General features: G+C 35.7%; 11 non-coding genes across 11 annotated transcripts; all 11 read left to right on the forward strand.

Moving 5' to 3' along the window:
• Positions 1-1,433: 1,433 nt before the first annotated feature.
• TRNAP-AGG (transfer RNA proline (anticodon AGG)) lies at positions 1,434-1,505 on the forward strand. The gene has a single exon. It is a non-coding gene; the product is annotated as a tRNA-Pro (tRNA).
• Positions 1,506-3,705: 2,200 nt separating this feature from the next.
• Positions 3,706-3,777, forward strand: TRNAP-AGG (transfer RNA proline (anticodon AGG)). Its single transcript has one exon. It is a non-coding gene; the product is annotated as a tRNA-Pro (tRNA).
• A 4,472-nt stretch (positions 3,778-8,249) lies between these two features.
• TRNAP-AGG (transfer RNA proline (anticodon AGG)) lies at positions 8,250-8,321 on the forward strand. The gene has a single exon. It is a non-coding gene; the product is annotated as a tRNA-Pro (tRNA).
• Positions 8,322-10,521: 2,200 nt separating this feature from the next.
• Positions 10,522-10,593, forward strand: TRNAP-AGG (transfer RNA proline (anticodon AGG)). The gene has a single exon. It is a non-coding gene; the product is annotated as a tRNA-Pro (tRNA).
• A 3,371-nt stretch (positions 10,594-13,964) lies between these two features.
• On the forward strand, positions 13,965-14,036 carry TRNAP-AGG (transfer RNA proline (anticodon AGG)). Its single transcript has one exon. It is a non-coding gene; the product is annotated as a tRNA-Pro (tRNA).
• A 1,027-nt stretch (positions 14,037-15,063) lies between these two features.
• On the forward strand, positions 15,064-15,135 carry TRNAP-AGG (transfer RNA proline (anticodon AGG)). Its single transcript has one exon. It is a non-coding gene; the product is annotated as a tRNA-Pro (tRNA).
• Positions 15,136-17,339: 2,204 nt separating this feature from the next.
• Positions 17,340-17,411, forward strand: TRNAP-AGG (transfer RNA proline (anticodon AGG)). The gene has a single exon. It is a non-coding gene; the product is annotated as a tRNA-Pro (tRNA).
• Positions 17,412-19,613: 2,202 nt separating this feature from the next.
• Positions 19,614-19,685, forward strand: TRNAP-AGG (transfer RNA proline (anticodon AGG)). Its single transcript has one exon. It is a non-coding gene; the product is annotated as a tRNA-Pro (tRNA).
• A 1,022-nt stretch (positions 19,686-20,707) lies between these two features.
• TRNAP-AGG (transfer RNA proline (anticodon AGG)) lies at positions 20,708-20,779 on the forward strand. Its single transcript has one exon. It is a non-coding gene; the product is annotated as a tRNA-Pro (tRNA).
• Positions 20,780-23,997: 3,218 nt separating this feature from the next.
• On the forward strand, positions 23,998-24,069 carry TRNAP-AGG (transfer RNA proline (anticodon AGG)). Its single transcript has one exon. It is a non-coding gene; the product is annotated as a tRNA-Pro (tRNA).
• Positions 24,070-26,197: 2,128 nt separating this feature from the next.
• Positions 26,198-26,269, forward strand: TRNAP-AGG (transfer RNA proline (anticodon AGG)). Its single transcript has one exon. It is a non-coding gene; the product is annotated as a tRNA-Pro (tRNA).

Below are 26,269 nucleotides of genomic sequence, written 5' to 3' on the forward strand. Positions count from 1 at the left end.
TTTCCAACATATATTAGAACCACAAATTTCTCCTAAACCAACAAAGCCCTCATAAACAATTAAGAAATGAATGGACATTTTAAGTCTTCCCCAGCAATTTGACCAGAAGCAGACTCAACTTTGACAACAGTCAATATGATTTATCACCATCGTACATAAACCTCAACTGTTAATTCACCCATACAATGAAAATTATATTGGAAAAACAGATCCTATTGAGGAATTTTAAAATCCTCACTTCAAAACGAAAACTTTGTTTCTATTTTGAGAACACAAACGCTGTCTGGCGCGTTAGTCTGGCAATTTTTTTCCTAAAACCCAACTAATGTAATGGCTCGTTGGTCTAGGGGTATGATTCTCGCTTAGGGTGCGAGAGGTCCCGGGTTCAAATCCTGGACGAGCCCAAGCATTTGGTGTTTTTTCTTTTGAAACACGTAGCTTCGAACTGTGTTTAATATAGTCAGCAAAAATCACTTATGGCAAAACCCTTCAAGTGCTCCAAAGAGAAGATGTTGGCATGCCACCATCAATATATATATTTCCTGGTGCTTCTGATATCACCTTTCAAAGCTAACATCTTATATTAATACTCGTTTAGCTTTTACTTAGAAATGTATGAGAGAAATCATAAAAAATGTGTCGTTTTCATTATCAACCATTTAAAATCAATGGTTTATCGTAAGTCATTAATGCAAGTCCTAACTGCTCAGATGACGCTTTTAAGACTGCAAAGTCTTTCTTAAGACTGCAAAATCTTTGTTAACAACAAACAAAGGGGAAAAAAATATATGTTTTGACATACGGAATTCTATTTTTATTCATACTTAGACTTGTGCAAATATGTGATGGAGAGGGTAGGTTTGAATCAAATTCCTTCCAGTACACGCCTGAATGTATCGATGAATAAAACTGTAAAGGTAAATTCAAGGCAGTCGTTACGTTCGACTGTGGATTCAAGTTATGGAACCAGGCCAACCTCCCCAAACATTATTTTGCACAAGACTATTTATAATTAATTTCTCCTCTGCACATCTTTACTTTATTTTCAACATGGTGATAGCATGCAGAATATGAGAAAGAAAGTTAAATCCTTCATGTGCTTTTCCAACATATATTAGAACCACAAATTTCTCCTAAACCAACAAAGCCCTCATAAACAATTAAGAAATGAATGGACATTTTAAGTCTTCCCCAGCAATTTGACCAGAAGCAGACTCAACTTTGACAACAGTCAATATGATTTATCACCATCGTACATAAACCTCAACTGTTAATTCACCCATACAATGAAAATGATATTGGAAAAACAGATCCTATTGAGGAATTTTAAAATCCTCACTTCAAAACGAAAACTTTGTTTCTATTTTGAGAACACAAACGCTGTCTGGCGCGTTAGTCTGGCAATTTTTTTCCTAAAACCCAACTAATGTAATGGCTCGTTGGTCTAGGGGTATGATTCTCGCTTAGGGTGCGAGAGGTCCCGGGTTCAAATCCCGGACGAGCCCAAGCATTTGGTGTTTTTTCTTTTGAAACACGTAGCTTCGAACTGTGTTTAATATAGTCAGCAAAAATCACTTATAGCAAAACCCTTCAAGTGCTCCAAAGAGAAGATGTTGGCATGCCACCATCAATATATATATTTCCTGGTGCTTCTGATATCACCTTTCAAAGCTAACATCTTATATTAATACTCGTTTAGCTTTTACTTAGAAATGTATGAGAGAAATCATAAAAAATGTGTCGTTTTCATTATCAACCATTTAAAATCAATGATTTATCGTAAGTCATTAATGCAAGTCCTAACTGCTCAGATGACGCTTTTAACCCCTTAAGGACACATGACATGTCTGACACGTCATGATCCCCTTTTATTCCAGAAGTTTGGTCCTTAAGGGGTTAAGACTGCAAAGTCTTTCTTAAGACTGCAAAATCTTTGTTAACAACAAACGGGAAAAAATACATGTTTTGACATACGGAATTCTATTTTTATTCATACTTAGACTCGTGCAAATATGTGATGGAGAGGGTAGGTTTGAATCAAATTCCTTCAAGTACACGCCTGAATGTATCGATGAATAAAACTGTAAAGGTAAATTCAAGGCAGTCATTACGTTCGACTGTGGATTCAAGTTATGGAACCAGGTCAACCTCCCCAAACATTATTTTGCACAAGACTATTTATAATTAATTTCTCCTCTGCACATCTTTACTTTATTTTCAACATGGTGATAGCATGCAGAATATGAGAAAGAAAGTTAAATCCTTCATGTGCTTTTCCAACATATATTAGAACCACAAATTTCTCCTAAACCAACAAAGCCCTCATAAACAATTAAGAAATGAATGGACATTTTAAGTCTTCCCCAGCAATTTGACCAGAAGCAGACTCAACTTTGACAACAGTCAATATGATTTATCACCATCGTACATAAACCTCAACTGTTAATTCACCCATACAATGAAAATGATATTGGAAAAACAGATCCTATTGAGGAATTTTTAAATCCTCACTTCAAAACGAAAACTTTGTTTCTATTTTGAGAACACAAACGCTGTCTGGCGCGTTAGTCTGGCAATTTTTTTCCTAAAACCCAACTAATGTAATGGCTCGTTGGTCTAGGGGTATGATTCTCGCTTAGGGTGCGAGAGGTCCCGGGTTCAAATCCTGGACGAGCCCAAGCATTTGGTGTTTTTTCTTTTGAAACACGTAGCTTCGAACTGTGTTTAATATAGTCAGCAAAAATCACTTATAGCAAAACCCTTCAAGTGCTCCAAAGAGAAGATGTTGGCATGCCACCATCAATATATATATTTCCTGGTGCTTCTGATATCACCTTTCAAAGCTAACATCTTATATTAATACTCGTTTAGCTTTTACTTAGAAATGTATGAGAGAAATCATAAAAAATGTGTCGTTTTCATTATCAACCATTTAAAATCAATGGTTTATCGTAAGTCATTAATGCAAGTCCTAACTGCTCAGATGACGCTTTTAAGACTGCAAAGTCTTTCTTAAGACTGCAAAATCTTTGTTAACAACAAACAAAGGGGAAAAAATACATGTTTTGACATACGGAATTCTATTTTTATTCATACTTAGACTTGTGCAAATATGTGATGGAGAGGGTAGGTTTGAATCAAATTCCTTCCAGTACACGCCTGAATGTATCGATGAATAAAACTGTAAAGGTAAATTCAAGGCAGTCGTTACGTTCGACTGTGGATTCAAGTTATGGAACCAGGCCAACCTCCCCAAACATTATTTTGCACAAGACTATTTATAATTAATTTCTCCTCTGCACATCTTTACTTTATTTTCAACATGGTGATAGCATGCAGAATATGAGAAAGAAAGTTAAATCCTTCATGTGCTTTTCCAACATATATTAGAACCACAAATTTCTCCTAAACCAACAAAGCCCTCATAAACAATTAAGAAATGAATGGACATTTTAAGTCTTCCCCAGCAATTTGACCAGAAGCAGACTCAACTTTGACAACAGTCAATATGATTTATCACCATCGTACATAAACCTCAACTGTTAATTCACCCATACAATGAAAATGATATTGGAAAAACAGATCCTATTGAGGAATTTTAAAATCCTCACTTCAAAACGAAAACTTTGTTTCTATTTTGAGAACACAAACGCTGTCTGGCGCGTTAGTCTGGCAATTTTTTTCCTAAAACCCAACTAATGTAATGGCTCGTTGGTCTAGGGGTATGATTCTCGCTTAGGGTGCGAGAGGTCCCGGGTTCAAATCCCGGACGAGCCCAAGCATTTGGTGTTTTTTCTTTTGAAACACGTAGCTTCGAACTGTGTTTAATATAGTCAGCAAAAATCACTTATAGCAAAACCCTTCAAGTGCTCCAAAGAGAAGATGTTGGCATGCCACCATCAATATATATATTTCCTGGTGCTTCTGATATCACCTTTCAAAGCTAACATCTTATATTAATACTCGTTTAGCTTTTACTTAGAAATGTATGAGAGAAATCATAAAAAATGTGTCGTTTTCATTATCAACCATTTAAAATCAATGATTTATCGTAAGTCATTAATGCAAGTCCTAACTGCTCAGATGACGCTTTTAACCCCTTAAGGACACATGACATGTCTGACACGTCATGATCCCCTTTTATTCCAGAAGTTTGGTCCTTAAGGGGTTAAGACTGCAAAGTCTTTCTTAAGACTGCAAAATCTTTGTTAACAACAAACGGGAAAAAATACATGTTTTGACATACGGAATTCTATTTTTATTCATACTTAGACTCGTGCAAATATGTGATGGAGAGGGTAGGTTTGAATCAAATTCCTTCAAGTACACGCCTGAATGTATCGATGAATAAAACTGTAAAGGTAAATTCAAGGCAGTCATTACGTTCGACTGTGGATTCAAGTTATGGAACCAGGTCAACCTCCCCAAACATTATTTTGCACAAGACTATTTATAATTAATTTCTCCTCTGCACATCTTTACTTTATTTTCAACATGGTGATAGCATGCAGAATATGAGAAAGAAAGTTAAATCCTTCATGTGCTTTTCCAACATATATTAGAACCACAAATTTCTCCTAAACCAACAAAGCCCTCATAAACAATTAAGAAATGAATGGACATTTTAAGTCTTCCCCAGCAATTTGACCAGAAGCAGACTCAACTTTGACAACAGTCAATATGATTTATCACCATCGTACATAAACCTCAACTGTTAATTCACCCATACAATGAAAATGATATTGGAAAAACAGATCCTATTGAGGAATTTTTAAATCCTCACTTCAAAACGAAAACTTTGTTTCTATTTTGAGAACACAAACGCTGTCTGGCGCGTTAGTCTGGCAATTTTTTTCCTAAAACCCAACTAATGTAATGGCTCGTTGGTCTAGGGGTATGATTCTCGCTTAGGGTGCGAGAGGTCCCGGGTTCAAATCCTGGACGAGCCCAAGCATTTGGTGTTTTTTCTTTTGAAACACGTAGCTTCGAACTGTGTTTAATATAGTCAGCAAAAATCACTTATAGCAAAACCCTTCAAGTGCTCCAAAGAGAAGATGTTGGCATGCCACCATCAATATATATATTTCCTGGTGCTTCTGATATCACCTTTCAAAGCTAACATCTTATATTAATACTCGTTTAGCTTTTACTTAGAAATGTATGAGAGAAATCATAAAAAATGTGTCGTTTTCATTATCAACCATTTAAAATCAATGGTTTATCGTAAGTCATTAATGCAAGTCCTAACTGCTCAGATGACGCTTTTAACCCCTTAAGGACACATGACATGTCTGACACGTCATGATCCCCTTTTATTCCAGAAGTTTGGTCCTTAAGGGGTTAAGACTGCAAAGTCTTTCTTAAGACTGCAAAATCTTTGTTAACAACAAACGGGAAAAAATACATGTTTTGACATACGGAATTCTATTTTTATTCATACTTAGACTCGTGCAAATATGTGATGGAGAGGGTAGGTTTGAATCAAATTCCTTCAAGTACACGCCTGAATGTATCGATGAATAAAACTGTAAAGGTAAATTCAAGGCAGTCATTACGTTCGACTGTGGATTCAAGTTATGGAACCAGGTCAACCTCCCCAAACATTATTTTGCACAAGACTATTTATAATTAATTTCTCCTCTGCACATCTTTACTTTATTTTCAACATGGTGATAGCATGCAGAATATGAGAAAGAAAGTTAAATCCTTCATGTGCTTTTCCAACATATATTAGAACCACAAATTTCTCCTAAACCAACAAAGCCCTCATAAACAATTAAGAAATGAATGGACATTTTAAGTCTTCCCCAGCAATTTGACCAGAAGCAGACTCAACTTTGACAACAGTCAATATGATTTATCACCATCGTACATAAACCTCAACTGTTAATTCACCCATACAATGAAAATGATATTGGAAAAACAGATCCTATTGAGGAATTTTTAAATCCTCACTTCAAAACGAAAACTTTGTTTCTATTTTGAGAACACAAACGCTGTCTGGCGCGTTAGTCTGGCAATTTTTTTCCTAAAACCCAACTAATGTAATGGCTCGTTGGTCTAGGGGTATGATTCTCGCTTAGGGTGCGAGAGGTCCCGGGTTCAAATCCTGGACGAGCCCAAGCATTTGGTGTTTTTTCTTTTGAAACACGTAGCTTCGAACTGTGTTTAATATAGTCAGCAAAAATCACTTATAGCAAAACCCTTCAAGTGCTCCAAAGAGAAGATGTTGGCATGCCACCATCAATATATATATTTCCTGGTGCTTCTGATATCACCTTTCAAAGCTAACATCTTATATTAATACTCGTTTAGCTTTTACTTAGAAATGTATGAGAGAAATCATAAAAAATGTGTCGTTTTCATTATCAACCATTTAAAATCAATGGTTTATCGTAAGTCATTAATGCAAGTCCTAACTGCTCAGATGACGCTTTTAAGACTGCAAAGTCTTTCTTAAGACTGCAAAATCTTTGTTAACAACAAACAAAGGGGAAAAAATACATGTTTTGACATACGGAATTCTATTTTTATTCATACTTAGACTTGTGCAAATATGTGATGGAGAGGGTAGGTTTGAATCAAATTCCTTCCAGTACACGCCTGAATGTATCGATGAATAAAACTGTAAAGGTAAATTCAAGGCAGTCGTTACGTTCGACTGTGGATTCAAGTTATGGAACCAGGCCAACCTCCCCAAACATTATTTTGCACAAGACTATTTATAATTAATTTCTCCTCTGCACATCTTTACTTTATTTTCAACATGGTGATAGCATGCAGAATATGAGAAAGAAAGTTAAATCCTTCATGTGCTTTTCCAACATATATTAGAACCACAAATTTCTCCTAAACCAACAAAGCCCTCATAAACAATTAAGAAATGAATGGACATTTTAAGTTTCCCCAGCAATTTGACCAGAAGCAGACTCAACTTTGACAACAGTCAATATGATTTATCACCATTGTACATAAACCTCAACTGTTAATTCACCCATACAATGAAAATGATATTGGAAAAACAGATCCTATTGAGGAATTTTAAAATCCTCACTTCAAAACGAAAACTTTGTTTCTATTTTGAGAACACAAACGCTGTCTGGCGCGTTAGTCTGGCAATTTTTTTCCTAAAACCCAACTAATGTAATGGCTCGTTGGTCTAGGGGTATGATTCTCGCTTAGGGTGCGAGAGGTCCCGGGTTCAAATCCTGGACGAGCCCAAGCATTTGGTGTTTTTTCTTTTGAAACACGTAGCTTCGAACTGTGTTTAATATAGTCAGCAAAAATCACTTATGGCAAAACCCTTCAAGTGCTCCAAAGAGAAGATGTTGGCATGCCACCATCAATATATATATTTCCTGGTGCTTCTGATATCACCTTTCAAAGCTAACATCTTATATTAATACTCGTTTAGCTTTTACTTAGAAATGTATGAGAGAAATCATAAAAAATGTGTCGTTTTCATTATCAACCATTTAAAATCAATGGTTTATCGTAAGTCATTAATGCAAGTCCTAACTGCTCAGATGACGCTTTTAAGACTGCAAAGTCTTTCTTAAGACTGCAAAATCTTTGTTAACAACAAACAAAGGGGAAAAAAATATATGTTTTGACATACGGAATTCTATTTTTATTCATACTTAGACTTGTGCAAATATGTGATGGAGAGGGTAGGTTTGAATCAAATTCCTTCCAGTACACGCCTGAATGTATCGATGAATAAAACTGTAAAGGTAAATTCAAGGCAGTCGTTACGTTCGACTGTGGATTCAAGTTATGGAACCAGGCCAACCTCCCCAAACATTATTTTGCACAAGACTATTTATAATTAATTTCTCCTCTGCACATCTTTACTTTATTTTCAACATGGTGATAGCATGCAGAATATGAGAAAGAAAGTTAAATCCTTCATGTGCTTTTCCAACATATATTAGAACCACAAATTTCTCCTAAACCAACAAAGCCCTCATAAACAATTAAGAAATGAATGGACATTTTAAGTCTTCCCCAGCAATTTGACCAGAAGCAGACTCAACTTTGACAACAGTCAATATGATTTATCACCATCGTACATAAACCTCAACTGTTAATTCACCCATACAATGAAAATGATATTGGAAAAACAGATCCTATTGAGGAATTTTAAAATCCTCACTTCAAAACGAAAACTTTGTTTCTATTTTGAGAACACAAACGCTGTCTGGCGCGTTAGTCTGGCAATTTTTTTCCTAAAACCCAACTAATGTAATGGCTCGTTGGTCTAGGGGTATGATTCTCGCTTAGGGTGCGAGAGGTCCCGGGTTCAAATCCCGGACGAGCCCAAGCATTTGGTGTTTTTTCTTTTGAAACACGTAGCTTCGAACTGTGTTTAATATAGTCAGCAAAAATCACTTATAGCAAAACCCTTCAAGTGCTCCAAAGAGAAGATGTTGGCATGCCACCATCAATATATATATTTCCTGGTGCTTCTGATATCACCTTTCAAAGCTAACATCTTATATTAATACTCGTTTAGCTTTTACTTAGAAATGTATGAGAGAAATCATAAAAAATGTGTCGTTTTCATTATCAACCATTTAAAATCAATGATTTATCGTAAGTCATTAATGCAAGTCCTAACTGCTCAGATGACGCTTTTAACCCCTTAAGGACACATGACATGTCTGACACGTCATGATCCCCTTTTATTCCAGAAGTTTGGTCCTTAAGGGGTTAAGACTGCAAAGTCTTTCTTAAGACTGCAAAATCTTTGTTAACAACAAACGGGAAAAAATACATGTTTTGACATACGGAATTCTATTTTTATTCATACTTAGACTCGTGCAAATATGTGATGGAGAGGGTAGGTTTGAATCAAATTCCTTCAAGTACACGCCTGAATGTATCGATGAATAAAACTGTAAAGGTAAATTCAAGGCAGTCATTACGTTCGACTGTGGATTCAAGTTATGGAACCAGGTCAACCTCCCCAAACATTATTTTGCACAAGACTATTTATAATTAATTTCTCCTCTGCACATCTTTACTTTATTTTCAACATGGTGATAGCATGCAGAATATGAGAAAGAAAGTTAAATCCTTCATGTGCTTTTCCAACATATATTAGAACCACAAATTTCTCCTAAACCAACAAAGCCCTCATAAACAATTAAGAAATGAATGGACATTTTAAGTCTTCCCCAGCAATTTGACCAGAAGCAGACTCAACTTTGACAACAGTCAATATGATTTATCACCATCGTACATAAACCTCAACTGTTAATTCACCCATACAATGAAAATGATATTGGAAAAACAGATCCTATTGAGGAATTTTTAAATCCTCACTTCAAAACGAAAACTTTGTTTCTATTTTGAGAACACAAACGCTGTCTGGCGCGTTAGTCTGGCAATTTTTTTCCTAAAACCCAACTAATGTAATGGCTCGTTGGTCTAGGGGTATGATTCTCGCTTAGGGTGCGAGAGGTCCCGGGTTCAAATCCTGGACGAGCCCAAGCATTTGGTGTTTTTTCTTTTGAAACACGTAGCTTCGAACTGTGTTTAATATAGTCAGCAAAAATCACTTATAGCAAAACCCTTCAAGTGCTCCAAAGAGAAGATGTTGGCATGCCACCATCAATATATATATTTCCTGGTGCTTCTGATATCACCTTTCAAAGCTAACATCTTATATTAATACTCGTTTAGCTTTTACTTAGAAATGTATGAGAGAAATCATAAAAAATGTGTCGTTTTCATTATCAACCATTTAAAATCAATGGTTTATCGTAAGTCATTAATGCAAGTCCTAACTGCTCAGATGACGCTTTTAAGACTGCAAAGTCTTTCTTAAGACTGCAAAATCTTTGTTAACAACAAACAAAGGGGAAAAAATACATGTTTTGACATACGGAATTCTATTTTTATTCATACTTAGACTTGTGCAAATATGTGATGGAGAGGGTAGGTTTGAATCAAATTCCTTCCAGTACACGCCTGAATGTATCGATGAATAAAACTGTAAAGGTAAATTCAAGGCAGTCGTTACGTTCGACTGTGGATTCAAGTTATGGAACCAGGCCAACCTCCCCAAACATTATTTTGCACAAGACTATTTATAATTAATTTCTCCTCTGCACATCTTTACTTTATTTTCAACATGGTGATAGCATGCAGAATATGAGAAAGAAAGTTAAATCCTTCATGTGCTTTTCCAACATATATTAGAACCACAAATTTCTCCTAAACCAACAAAGCCCTCATAAACAATTAAGAAATGAATGGACATTTTAAGTCTTCCCCAGCAATTTGACCAGAAGCAGACTCAACTTTGACAACAGTCAATATGATTTATCACCATCGTACATAAACCTCAACTGTTAATTCACCCATACAATGAAAATGATATTGGAAAAACAGATCCTATTGAGGAATTTTAAAATCCTCACTTCAAAACGAAAACTTTGTTTCTATTTTGAGAACACAAACGCTGTCTGGCGCGTTAGTCTGGCAATTTTTTTCCTAAAACCCAACTAATGTAATGGCTCGTTGGTCTAGGGGTATGATTCTCGCTTAGGGTGCGAGAGGTCCCGGGTTCAAATCCCGGACGAGCCCAAGCATTTGGTGTTTTTTCTTTTGAAACACGTAGCTTCGAACTGTGTTTAATATAGTCAGCAAAAATCACTTATAGCAAAACCCTTCAAGTGCTCCAAAGAGAAGATGTTGGCATGCCACCATCAATATATATATTTCCTGGTGCTTCTGATATCACCTTTCAAAGCTAACATCTTATATTAATACTCGTTTAGCTTTTACTTAGAAATGTATGAGAGAAATCATAAAAAATGTGTCGTTTTCATTATCAACCATTTAAAATCAATGATTTATCGTAAGTCATTAATGCAAGTCCTAACTGCTCAGATGACGCTTTTAACCCCTTAAGGACACATGACATGTCTGACACGTCATGATCCCCTTTTATTCCAGAAGTTTGGTCCTTAAGGGGTTAAGACTGCAAAGTCTTTCTTAAGACTGCAAAATCTTTGTTAACAACAAACGGGAAAAAATACATGTTTTGACATACGGAATTCTATTTTTATTCATACTTAGACTCGTGCAAATATGTGATGGAGAGGGTAGGTTTGAATCAAATTCCTTCAAGTACACGCCTGAATGTATCGATGAATAAAACTGTAAAGGTAAATTCAAGGCAGTCATTACGTTCGACTGTGGATTCAAGTTATGGAACCAGGTCAACCTCCCCAAACATTATTTTGCACAAGACTATTTATAATTAATTTCTCCTCTGCACATCTTTACTTTATTTTCAACATGGTGATAGCATGCAGAATATGAGAAAGAAAGTTAAATCCTTCATGTGCTTTTCCAACATATATTAGAACCACAAATTTCTCCTAAACCAACAAAGCCCTCATAAACAATTAAGAAATGAATGGACATTTTAAGTCTTCCCCAGCAATTTGACCAGAAGCAGACTCAACTTTGACAACAGTCAATATGATTTATCACCATCGTACATAAACCTCAACTGTTAATTCACCCATACAATGAAAATGATATTGGAAAAACAGATCCTATTGAGGAATTTTTAAATCCTCACTTCAAAACGAAAACTTTGTTTCTATTTTGAGAACACAAACGCTGTCTGGCGCGTTAGTCTGGCAATTTTTTTCCTAAAACCCAACTAATGTAATGGCTCGTTGGTCTAGGGGTATGATTCTCGCTTAGGGTGCGAGAGGTCCCGGGTTCAAATCCTGGACGAGCCCAAGCATTTGGTGTTTTTTCTTTTGAAACACGTAGCTTCGAACTGTGTTTAATATAGTCAGCAAAAATCACTTATAGCAAAACCCTTCAAGTGCTCCAAAGAGAAGATGTTGGCATGCCACCATCAATATATATATTTCCTGGTGCTTCTGATATCACCTTTCAAAGCTAACATCTTATATTAATACTCGTTTAGCTTTTACTTAGAAATGTATGAGAGAAATCATAAAAAATGTGTCGTTTTCATTATCAACCATTTAAAATCAATGGTTTATCGTAAGTCATTAATGCAAGTCCTAACTGCTCAGATGACGCTTTTAACCCCTTAAGGACACATGACATGTCTGACACGTCATGATCCCCTTTTATTCCAGAAGTTTGGTCCTTAAGGGGTTAAGACTGCAAAGTCTTTCTTAAGACTGCAAAATCTTTGTTAACAACAAACGGGAAAAAATACATGTTTTGACATACGGAATTCTATTTTTATTCATACTTAGACTCGTGCAAATATGTGATGGAGAGGGTAGGTTTGAATCAAATTCCTTCAAGTACACGCCTGAATGTATCGATGAATAAAACTGTAAAGGTAAATTCAAGGCAGTCATTACGTTCGACTGTGGATTCAAGTTATGGAACCAGGTCAACCTCCCCAAACATTATTTTGCACAAGACTATTTATAATTAATTTCTCCTCTGCACATCTTTACTTTATTTTCAACATGGTGATAGCATGCAGAATATGAGAAAGAAAGTTAAATCCTTCATGTGCTTTTCCAACATATATTAGAACCACAAATTTCTCCTAAACCAACAAAGCCCTCATAAACAATTAAGAAATGAATGGACATTTTAAGTCTTCCCCAGCAATTTGACCAGAAGCAGACTCAACTTTGACAACAGTCAATATGATTTATCACCATCGTACATAAACCTCAACTGTTAATTCACCCATACAATGAAAATGATATTGGAAAAACAGATCCTATTGAGGAATTTTTAAATCCTCACTTCAAAACGAAAACTTTGTTTCTATTTTGAGAACACAAACGCTGTCTGGCGCGTTAGTCTGGCAATTTTTTTCCTAAAACCCAACTAATGTAATGGCTCGTTGGTCTAGGGGTATGATTCTCGCTTAGGGTGCGAGAGGTCCCGGGTTCAAATCCTGGACGAGCCCAAGCATTTGGTGTTTTTTCTTTTGAAACACGTAGCTTCGAACTGTGTTTAATATAGTCAGCAAAAATCACTTATAGCAAAACCCTTCAAGTGCTCCAAAGAGAAGATGTTGGCATGCCACCATCAATATATATATTTCCTGGTGCTTCTGATATCACCTTTCAAAGCTAACATCTTATATTAATACTCGTTTAGCTTTTACTTAGAAATGTATGAGAGAAATCATAAAAAATGTGTCGTTTTCATTATCAACCATTTAAAATCAATGGTTTATCGTAAGTCATTAATGCAAGTCCTAACTGCTCAGATGACGCTTTTAAGACTGCAAAGTCTTTCTTAAGACTGCAAAATCTTTGTTAACAACAAACAAAGGGGAAAAAATACATGTTTTGACATACGGAATTCTATTTTTATTCATACTTAGACTTGTGCAAATATGTGATGGAGAGGGTAGGTTTGAATCAAATTCCTTCCAGTACACGCCTGAATGTATCGATGAATAAAACTGTAAAGGTAAATTCAAGGCAGTCGTTACGTTCGACTGTGGATTCAAGTTATGGAACCAGGCCAACCTCCCCAAACATTATTTTGCACAAGACTATTTATAATTAATTTCTCCTCTGCACATCTTTACTTTATTTTCAACATGGTGATAGCATGCAGAATATGAGAAAGAAAGTTAAATCCTTCATGTGCTTTTCCAACATATATTAGAACCACAAATTTCTCCTAAACCAACAAAGCCCTCATAAACAATTAAGAAATGAATGGACATTTTAAGTTTCCCCAGCAATTTGACCAGAAGCAGACTCAACTTTGACAACAGTCAATATGATTTATCACCATTGTACATAAACCTCAACTGTTAATTCACCCATACAATGAAAATGATATTGGAAAAACAGATCCTATTGAGGAATTTTAAAATCCTCACTTCAAAACGAAAACTTTGTTTCTATTTTGAGAACACAAACGCTGTCTGGCGCGTTAGTCTGGCAATTTTTTTCCTAAAACCCAACTAATGTAATGGCTCGTTGGTCTAGGGGTATGATTCTCGCTTAGGGTGCGAGAGGTCCCGGGTTCAAATCCCGGACGAGCCCAAGCATTTGGTGTTTTTTCTTTTGAAACACGTAGCTTCGAACTGTGTTTAATATAGTCAGCAAAAATCACTTATAGCAAAACCCTTCAAGTGCTCCAAAGAGAAGATGTTGGCATGCCACCATCAATATATATATTTCCTGGTGCTTCTGATATCACCTTTCAAAGCTAACATCTTATATTAATACTCGTTTAGCTTTTACTTAGAAATGTATGAGAGAAATCATAAAAAATGTGTCGTTTTCATTATCAACCATTTAAAATCAATGGTTTATCGTAAGTCATTAATGCAAGTCCTAACTGCTCCGATGACGCTTTTAAGACTGCAAAGTCTTTCTTAAGACTGCAAAATCTTTGTTAACAACAAACAAAGGGGAAAAAATACATGTTTTGACATACGGAATTCTATTTTTATTCATACTTAGACTTGTGCAAATATGTGATGGAGAGGGTAGGTTTGAATCAAATTCCTTCCAGTACACGCCTGAATGTATCGATGAATAAAACTGTAAAGGTAAATTCAAGGCAGTCGTTACGTTCGACTGTGGATTCAAGTTATGGAACCAGGCCAACCTCCCCAAACATTATTTTGCACAAGACTATTTATAATTAATTTCTCCTCTGCACATCTTTACTTTATTTTCAACATGGTGATAGCATGCAGAATATGAGAAAGAAAGTTAAATCCTTCATGTGCTTTTCCAACATATATTAGAACCACAAATTTCTCCTAAACCAACAAAGCCCTCATAAACAATTAAGAAATGAATGGACATTTTAAGTTTCCCCAGCAATTTGACCAGAAGCAGACTCAACTTTGACAACAGTCAATATGATTTATCACCATTGTACATAAACCTCAACTGTTAATTCACCCATACAATGAAAATGATATTGGAAAAACAGATCCTATTGAGGAATTTTAAAATCCTCACTTCAAAACGAAAACTTTGTTTCTATTTTGAGAACACAAACGCTGTCTGGCGCGTTAGTCTGGCAATTTTTTTCCTAAAACCCAACTAATGTAATGGCTCGTTGGTCTAGGGGTATGATTCTCGCTTAGGGTGCGAGAGGTCCCGGGTTCAAATCCCGGACGAGCCCAAGCATTTGGTGTTTTTTCTTTTGAAACACGTAGCTTCGAACTGTGTTTAATATAGTCAGCAAAAATCACTTATAGCAAAACCCTTCAAGTGCTCCAAAGAGAAGATGTTGGCATGCCACCATCAATATATATATTTCCTGGTGCTTCTGATATCACCTTTCAAAGCTAACATCTTATATTAATACTCGTTTAGCTTTTACTTAGAAATGTATGAGAGAAATCATAAAAAATGTGTCGTTTTCATTATCAACCATTTAAAATCAATGGTTTATCGTAAGTCATTAATGCAAGTCCTAACTGCTCAGATGACGCTTTTAACCCCTTAAGGACACATGACATGTCTGACACGTCATGATCCCCTTTTATTCCAGAAGTTTGGTCCTTAAGGGGTTAAGACTGCAAAGTCTTTCTTAAGACCGCAAAATCTTTGTTAACAACAAACAAAGGGGAAAAAATACATGTTTTGACATACGGAATTCTATTTTTATTCATACTTAGACTTGTGCAAATATGTGATGGAGAGGGTAGGTTTGAATCAAATTCCTTCCAGTACACGCCTGAATGTATCGATGAATAAAACTGTAAAGGTAAATTCAAGGCAGTCGTTACGTTCGACTGTGGATTCAAGTTATGGAACCAGGCCAACCTCCCCAAACATTATTTTTCACAAGACTATTTATAATTAATTTCTCCTCTGCACATCTTTACTTTATTTTCAACATGGTGATAGCATGCAGAATATGAGAAAGAAAGTTAAATCCTTCATGTGCTTTTCCAACATATATTAGAACCACAAATTTCTCCTAAACCAACAAAGCCCTCATAAACAATTAAGAAATGAATGGACATTTTAAGTCTTCCCCAGCAATTTGACCAGAAGCAGACTCAACTTTGACAACAGTCAATATGATTTATCACCATCGTACATAAACCTCAACTGTTAATTCACCCATACAATGAAAATGATATTGGAAAAACAGATCCTATTGAGGAATTTTAAAATCCTCACTTCAAAACGAAAACTTTGTTTCTATTTTGAGAACACAAACGCTGTCTGGCGCGTTAGTCTGGCAATTTTTTTCCTAAAACCCAACTAATGTAATGGCTCGTTGGTCTAGGGGTATGATTCTCGCTTAGGGTGTGAGAGGTCCCGGGTTCAAATCCCGGACGAGCCCAAGCATTTGGTGTTTTTTCTTTTGAAACACGTAGCTTCGAACTGTGTTTAATATAGTCAGCAAAAATCACTTATAGCAAAACCCTTCAAGTGCTCCAAAGAGAAGATGTTGGCATGCCACCATCAATATATATATTTCCTGGTGCTTCTGATATCACCTTTCAAAGCTAACATCTTATATTAATACTCGTTTAGCTTTTACTTAGAAATGTATGAGAGAAATCATAAAAAATGTGTCGTTTTCATTATCAACCATTTAAAATCAATGGTTTATCGTAAGTCATTAATGCAAGTCCTAACTGCTCAGATGACGCTTTTAAGACTGCAAAGTCTTTCTTAAGACTGCAAAATCTTTGTTAACAACAAACAAAGGGGAAAAAATATATGTTTTGACATACGGAATTCTATTTTTATTCATACTTAGACTTGTGCAAATATGTGATGGAGAGGGTAGGTTTGAATCAAATTCCTTCCAGTACACGCCTGAATGTATCGATGAATAAAACTGTAAAGGTAAATTCAAGGCAGTCGTTACGTTCGACTGTGGATTCAAGTTATGGAACCAGGCCAACCTCCCCAAACATTATTTTGCACAAGACTATTTATAATTAATTTCTCCTCTGCACAACTTTACTTTATTTTCAACATGGTGATAGCATGCAGAATATGAGAAAGATAGTTAAATCCTTCATGTGCTTTTCCAACATATATTAGAACCACAAATTTCTCCTAAACCAACAAAGCCCTCATAAACAATTAAGAAATGAATGGACATTTTAAGTCTTCCCCAGCAATTTGACCAGAAGCAGACTCAACTTTGACAACAGTCAATATGATTTATCACCATCGTACATAAACCTCAACTGTTAATTCACCCATACAATGAAAATGATATTGGAAAAACAGATCCTATTGAGGAATTTTAAAATCCTCACTTCAAAACGAAAACTTTGTTTCTATTTTGAGAACACAAACGCTGTCTGGCGCGTTAGTCTGGCAATTTTTTTCCTAAAACCCAACTAATGTAATGGCTCGTTGGTCTAGGGGTATGATTCTCGCTTAGGGTGCGAGAGGTCCCGGGTTCAAATCCCGGACGAGCCCAAGCATTTGGTGTTTTTCTTTTGAAACACGTAGCTTCGAACTGTGTTTAATATAGTCAGCAAAAATCACTTATAGCAAAACCCTTCAAGTGCTCCAAAGAGAAGATGTTGGCATGCCACCATCAATATATATATTTCCTGGTGCTTCTGATATCACCTTTCAAAGCTAACATCTTATATTAATACTCGTTTAGCTTTTACTTAGAAATGTATGAGAGAAATCATAAAAAATGTGTCGTTTTCATTATCAACCATTTAAAATCAATGGTTTATCGTAAGTCATTAATGCAAGTCCTAACTGCTCAGATGACGCTTTTAACCCCTTAAGGACACATGACATGTCTGACACGTCATGATCCCCTTTTATTCCAGAAGTTTGGTCCTTAAGGGGTTAAGACTGCAAAGTCTTTCTTAAGACCGCAAAATCTTTGTTAACAACAAACAAAGGGGAAAAAATACATGTTTTGACATACGGAATTCTATTTTTATTCATACTTAGACTTGTGCAAATATGTGATGGAGAGGGTAGGTTTGAATCAAATTCCTTCCAGTACACGCCTGAATGTATCGATGAATAAAACTGTAAAGGTAAATTCAAGGCAGTCGTTACGTTCGACTGTGGATTCAAGTTATGGAACCAGGCCAACCTCCCCAAACATTATTTTTCACAAGACTATTTATAATTAATTTCTCCTCTGCACATCTTTACTTTATTTTCAACATGGTGATAGCATGCAGAATATGAGAAAGAAAGTTAAATCCTTCATGTGCTTTTCCAACATATATTAGAACCACAAATTTCTCCTAAACCAACAAAGCCCTCATAAACAATTAAGAAATGAATGGACATTTTAAGTCTTCCCCAGCAATTTGACCAGAAGCAGACTCAACTTTGACAACAGTCAATATGATTTATCACCATCGTACATAAACCTCAACTGTTAATTCACCCATACAATGAAAATGATATTGGAAAAACAGATCCTATTGAGGAATTTTAAAATCCTCACTTCAAAACGAAAACTTTGTTTCTATTTTGAGAACACAAACGCTGTCTGGCGCGTTAGTCTGGCAATTTTTTTCCTAAAACCCAACTAATGTAATGGCTCGTTGGTCTAGGGGTATGATTCTCGCTTAGGGTGTGAGAGGTCCCGGGTTCAAATCCCGGACGAGCCCAAGCATTTGGTGTTTTTTCTTTTGAAACACGTAGCTTCGAACTGTGTTTAATATAGTCAGCAAAAATCACTTATAGCAAAACCCTTCAAGTGCTCCAAAGAGAAGATGTTGGCATGCCACCATCAATATATATATTTCCTGGTGCTTCTGATATCACCTTTCAAAGCTAACATCTTGTATTAATACTCGTTTAGCTTTTACTTAGAAATGTATGAGAGAAATCATAAAAAATGTGTCGTTTTCATTATCAACCATTTAAAATCAATGGTTTATCGTAAGTCATTAATGCAAGTCCTAACTGCTCAGATGACGCTTTTAAGACTGCAAAGTCTTTCTTAAGACTGCAAAATCTTTGTTAACAACAAACAAAGGGGAAAAAATATATGTTTTGACATACGGAATTCTATTTTTATTCATACTTAGACTTGTGCAAATATGTGATGGAGAGGGTAGGTTTGAATCAAATTCCTTCCAGTACACGCCTGAATGTATCGATGAATAAAACTGTAAAGGTAAATTCAAGGCAGTCGTTACGTTCGACTGTGGATTCAAGTTATGGAACCAGGCCAACCTCCCCAAACATTATTTTGCACAAGACTATTTATAATTAATTTCTCCTCTGCACAACTTTACTTTATTTTCAACATGGTGATAGCATGCAGAATATGAGAAAGATAGTTAAATCCTTCATGTGCTTTTCCAACATATATTAGAACCACAAATTTCTCCTAAACCAACAAAGCCCTCATAAACAATTAAGAAATGAATGGACATTTTAAGTTTCCCCAGCAATTTGACCAGAAGCAGACTCAACTTTGACAACAGTCAATATGATTTATCACCATTGTACATAAACCTCAACTGTTAATTCACCCATACAATGAAAATGATATTGGAAAAACAGATCCTATTGAGGAATTTTAAAATCCTCACTTCAAAACGAAAACTTTGTTTCTATTTTGAGAACACAAACGCTGTCTGGCGCGTTAGTCTGGCAATTTTTTTCCTAAAACCCAACTAATGTAATGGCTCGTTGGTCTAGGGGTATGATTCTCGCTTAGGGTGCGAGAGGTCCCAGGTTCAAATCCTGGACGAGCCCAAGCATTTGGTGTTTTTTCTTTTGAAACACTTCGAACTGTGTTTAATATAGTCAGCAAAAATCACTTATAGCAAAACCCTTCAAGTGCTCCAAAGAGAAGATGTTGGCATGCCACCATCAATATATATATTTCCTGGTGCTTCTGATATCACCTTTCAAAGCTAACATCTTATATTAATACTCGTTTAGCTTTTACTTAGAAATGTATGAGAGAAATCATAAAAAATGTGTCGTTTTCATTATCAACCATTTAAAATCAATGGTTTATCGTAAGTCATTAATGCAAGTCCTAACTGCTCAGATGACGCTTTTAAGACTGCAAAGTCTTTCTTAAGACTGCAAAATCTTTGTTAACAACAAACAAAGGGGAAAAAATATATGTTTTGACATACGGAATTCTATTTTTATTCATACTTAGACTTGTGCAAATATGTGATGGAGAGGGTAGGTTTGAATCAAATTCCTTCCAGTACACGCCTGAATGTATCGATGAATAAAACTGTAAAGGTAAATTCAAGGCAGTCGTTACGTTCGACTGTGGATTCAAGTTATGGAACCAGGCCAACCTCCCCAAACATTATTTTGCACAAGACTATTTATAATTAATTTCTCCTCTGCACATCTTTACTTTATTTTCAACATGGTGATAGCATGCAGAATATGAGAAAGAAAGTTAAATCCTTCATGTGCTTTTCCAACATATATTAGAACCACAAATTTCTCCTAAACCAACAAAGCCCTCATAAACAATTAAGAAATGAATGGACATTTTAAGTTTCCCCAGCAATTTGACCAGAAGCAGACTCAACTTTGACAACAGTCAATATGATTTATCACCATTGTACATAAACCTCAACTGTTAATTCACCCATACAATGAAAATGATATTGGAAAAACAGATCCTATTGAGGAATTTTTAAATCCTCACTTCAAAACGAAAACTTTGTTTCTATTTTGAGAACACAAACGCTGTCTGGCGCGTTAGTCTGGCAATTTTTTTCCTAAAACCCAACTAATGTAATGGCTCGTTGGTCTAGGGGTATGATTCTCGCTTAGGGTGCGAGAGGTCCCGGGTTCAAATCCCGGACGAGCCCAAGCATTTGGTGTTTTTTCTTTTGAAACACGTAGCTTCGAACTGTGTTTAATATAGTCAGCAAAAATCACTTATAGCAAAACCCTTCAAGTGCTCCAAAGAGAAGATGTTGGCATGCCACCATCAATATATATATTTCCTGGTGCTTCTGATATCACCTTTCAAAGCTAACATCTTATATTAATACTCGTTTAGCTTTTACTTAGAAATGTATGAGAGAAATCATAAAAAATGTGTCGTTTTCATTATCAACCATTTAAAATCAATGATTTATCGTAAGTCATTAATGCAAGTCCTAACTGCTCAGATGACGCTTTTAAGACTGCAAAGTCTTTCTTAAGACTGCAAAATCTTTGTTAACAACAAACGGGAAAAAATACATGTTTTGACATACGGAATTCTATTTTTATTCATACTTAGACTCGTGCAAATATGTGATGGAGAGGGTAGGTTTGAATCAAATTCCTTCAAGTACACGCCTGAATGTATCGATGAATAAAACTGTAAAGGTAAATTCAAGGCAGTCATTACGTTCGACTGTGGATTCAAGTTATGGAACCAGGTCAACCTCCCCAAACATTATTTTGCACAAGACTATTTATAATTAATTTCTCCTCTGCACATCTTTACTTTATTTTCAACATGGTGATAGCATGCAGAATATGAGAAAGAAAGTTAAATCCTTCATGTGCTTTTCCAACATATATTAGAACCACAAATTTCTCCTAAACCAACAAAGCCCTCATAAACAATTAAGAAATGAATGGACATTTTAAGTCTTCCCCAGCAATTTGACCAGAAGCAGACTCAACTTTGACAACAGTCAATATGATTTATCACCATCGTACATAAACCTCAACTGTTAATTCACCCATACAATGAAAATGATATTGGAAAAACAGATCCTATTGAGGAATTTTAAAATCCTCACTTCAAAACGAAAACTTTGTTTCTATTTTGAGAACACAAACGCTGTCTGGCGCGTTAGTCTGGCAATTTTTTTCCTAAAACCCAACTAATGTAATGGCTCGTTGGTCTAGGGGTATGATTCTCGCTTAGGGTGCGAGAGGTCCCGGGTTCAAATCCTGGACGAGCCCAAGCATTTGGTGTTTTTTCTTTTGAAACACGTAGCTTCGAACTGTGTTTAATATAGTCAGCAAAAATCACTTATAGCAAAACCCTTCAAGTGCTCCAAAGAGAAGATGTTGGCATGCCACCAACAATATATATATTTCCTGGTGCTTCTGATATCACCTTTCAAAGCTAACATCTTATATTAATACTCGTTTAGCTTTTACTTAGAAATGTATGAGAGAAATCATAAAAAATGTGTCGTTTTCATTATCAACCATTTAAAATCAATGGTTTATCGTAAGTCATTAATGCAAGTCCTAACTGCTCAGATGACGCTTTTAAGACTGCAAAGTCTTTCTTAAGACTGCAAAATCTTTGTTAACAACAAACAAAGGGGAAAAAATATATGTTTTGACATACGGAATTCTATTTTTATTCATACTTAGACTTGTGCAAATATGTGATGGAGAGGGTAGGTTTGAATCAAATTCCTTCCAGTACACGCCTGAATGTATCGATGAATAAAACTGTAAAGGTAAATTCAAGGCAGTCGTTACGTTCGACTGTGGATTCAAGTTATGGAACCAGGCCAACCTCCCCAAACATTATTTTGCACAAGACTATTTATAATTAATTTCTCTTCTGCACAACTTTACTTTATTTTCAACATGGTGATAGCATGCAGAATATGAGAAAGATAGTTAAATCCTTCATGTGCTTTTCCAACATATATTAGAACCACACATTTCTCCTAAACCAACAAAGCCCTCATAAACAATTAAGAAATGAATGGACATTTTAAGTTTCCCCAGCAATTTGACCAGAAGCAGACTCAACTTTGACAACAGTCAATATGATTTATCACCATTGTACATAAACCTCAACTGTTAATTCACCCATACAATGAAAATGATATTGGAAAAACAGATCCTATTGAGGAATTTTAAAATCCTCACTTCAAAACGAAAACTTTGTTTCTATTTTGAGAACACAAACGCTGTCTGGCGCGTTAGTCTGGCAATTTTTTTCCTAAAACCTAACTAATGTAATGGCTCGTTGGTCTAGGGGTATGATTCTCGCTTAGGGTGCGAGAGGTCCCGGGTTCAAATCCTGGACGAGCCCAAGCATTTGGTGTTTTTTCTTTTGAAACACTTCGAACTGTGTTTAATATAGTCAGCAAAAATCACTTATAGCAAAACCCTTCAAGTGCTCCAAAGAGAAGATGTTGGCATGCCACCATCAATATATATATTTCCTGGTGCTTCTGATATCACCTTTCAAAGCTAACATCTTATATTAATACTCGTTTAGCTTTTACTTAGAAATGTATGAGAGAAATCATAAAAAATGTGTCGTTTTCATTATCAACCATTTAAAATCAATGGTTCATCGTAAGTCATTAATGCAAGTCCTAACTGCTCCGATGACGCTTTTAAGACTGCAAAGTCTTTCTTAAGACTGCAAAATCTTTGTTAACAACAAACAAAGGGGAAAAAAATATATGTTTTGACATACGGAATTCTATTTTTATTCATACTTAGACTTGTGCAAATATGTGATGGAGAGGGTAGGTTTGAATCAAATTCCTTCCAGTACACGCCTGAATGTATCGATGAATAAAACTGTAAAGGTAAATTCAAGGCAGTCGTTACGTTCGACTGTGGATTCAAGTTATGGAACCAGGCCAACCTCCCCAAACATTATTTTGCACAAGACTATTTATAATTAATTTCTCCTCTGCACATCTTTACTTTATTTTCAACATGGTGATAGCATGCAGAATATGAGAAAGAAAGTTAAATCCTTCATGTGCTTTTCCAACATATATTAGAACCACAAATTTCTCCTAAACCAACAAAGCCCTCATAAACAATTAAGAAATGAATGGACATTTTAAGTTTCCCCAGCAATTTGACCAGAAGCAGACTCAACTTTGACAACAGTCAATATGATTTATCACCATTGTACATAAACCTCAACTGTTAATTCACCCATACAATGAAAATGATATTGGAAAAACAGATCCTATTGAGGAATTTTAAAATCCTCACTTCAAAACGAAAACTTTGTTTCTATTTTGAGAACACAAACGCTGTCTGGCGCGTTAGTCTGGCAATTTTTTTCCTAAAACCCAACTAATGTAATGGCTCGTTGGTCTAGGGGTATGATTCTCGCTTAGGGTGCGAGAGGTCCCGGGTTCAAATCCCGGACGAGCCCAAGCATTTGGTGTTTTTTCTTTTGAAACACGTAGCTTCGAACTGTGTTTAATATAGTCAGCAAAAATCACTTATAGCAAAACCCTTCAAGTGCTCCAAAGAGAAGATGTTGGCATGCCACCATCAATATATATATTTCCTGGTGCTTCTGATATCACCTTTCAAAGCTAACATCTTATATTAATACTCGTTTAGCTTTTACTTAGAAATGTATGAGAGAAATCATAAAAAATGTGTCGTTTTCATTATCAACCATTTAAAATCAATGGTTCATCGTAAGTCATTAATGCAAGTCCTAACTGCTCCGATGACGCTTTTAAGACTGCAAAGTCTTTCTTAAGACTGCAAAATCTTTGTTAACAACAAACAAAGGGGAAAAAAATATATGTTTTGACATACGGAATTCTATTTTTATTCATACTTAGACATGTGCAAATATGTGTTGGAGAGGGTAGGTTTGAATCAAATTCCTTCCAGTACACGCCTGAATGTATCGATGAATAAAACTGTGAAGGTAAATTTAAGGCAGTCGTTACGTTCGGCTGTGGATTCAAGTTATGGAACCAGGCCAACCTCCCCAAACATTATTTTGCACAAGACTATTTATAATTAATTTCTCCTCTGCACATCTTTACTTTATTTTCAACATGGTGATAGCATGCAGAATATGAGAAAGAAAGTTAAATCCTTCATGTGCTTTTCCAACATATATTAGAACCACAAATTTCTCCTAAACCAACAAAGCCCTCATAAACAATTAAGAAATGAATGGACATTTTAAGTCTTCCCCAGCAATTTGACCAGAAGCAGACTCAACTTTGACAACAGTCAATATGATTTATCACCATCGTACATAAACCTCAACTGTTAATTCACCCATACAATGAAAATGATATTGGAAAAACAGATCCTATTGAGGAATTTTAAAATCCTCACTTCAAAACGAAAACTTTGTTTCTATTTTGAGAACACAAACGCTGTCTGGCGCGTTAGTCTGGCAATTTTTTACCTAAAACCCAACTAATGTAATGGCTCGTTGGTCTAGGGGTATGATTCTCGCTTAGGGTGCGAGAGGTCCCGGGTTCAAATCCTGGACGAGCCCAAGCATTTGGTGTTTTTTCTTTTGAAACACGTAGCTTCGAACTGTGTTTAATATAGTCAGCAAAAATCACTTATAGCAAAACCCTTCAAGTGCTCCAAAGAGAAGATGTTGGCATGCCACCATCAATATATATATTTCCTGGTGCTTCTGATATCACCTTTCAAAGCTAACATCTTGTATTAATACTCGTTTAGCTTTTACTTAGAAATGTATGAGAGAAATCATAAAAAATGTGTCGTTTTCATTATCAACCATTTAAAATCAATGGTTTATCGTAAGTCATTAATGCAAGTCCTAACTGCTCAGATGACGCTTTTAAGACTGCAAAGTCTTTCTTAAGACTGCAAAATCTTTGTTAACAACAAACAAAGGGGAAAAAATATATGTTTTGACATACGGAATTCTATTTTTATTCATACTTAGACTTGTGCAAATATGTGATGGAGAGGGTAGGTTTGAATCAAATTCCTTCCAGTACACGCCTGAATGTATCGATGAATAAAACTGTAAAGGTAAATTCAAGGCAGTCGTTACGTTCGACTGTGGATTCAAGTTATGGAACCAGGCCAACCTCCCCAAACATTATTTTGCACAAGACTATTTATAATTAATTTCTCCTCTGCACAACTTTACTTTATTTTCAACATGGTGATAGCATGCAGAATATGAGAAAGATAGTTAAATCCTTCATGTGCTTTTCCAACATATATTAGAACCACAAATTTCTCCTAAACCAACAAAGCCCTCATAAACAATTAAGAAATGAATGGACATTTTAAGTTTCCCCAGCAATTTGACCAGAAGCAGACTCAACTTTGACAACAGTCAATATGATTTATCACCATTGTACATAAACCTCAACTGTTAATTCACCCATACAATGAAAATGATATTGGAAAAACAGATCCTATTGAGGAATTTTAAAATCCTCACTTCAAAACGAAAACTTTGTTTCTATTTTGAGAACACAAACGCTGTCTGGCGCGTTAGTCTGGCAATTTTTTTCCTAAAACCCAACTAATGTAATGGCTCGTTGGTCTAGGGGTATGATTCTCGCTTAGGGTGCGAGAGGTCCCAGGTTCAAATCCTGGACGAGCCC

This window comes from Pelobates fuscus, chromosome 6, assembly GCF_036172605.1.
Source record: "Pelobates fuscus isolate aPelFus1 chromosome 6, aPelFus1.pri, whole genome shotgun sequence".
In the NCBI taxonomy this organism is placed as follows: domain Eukaryota; kingdom Metazoa; phylum Chordata; class Amphibia; order Anura; family Pelobatidae; genus Pelobates; species Pelobates fuscus.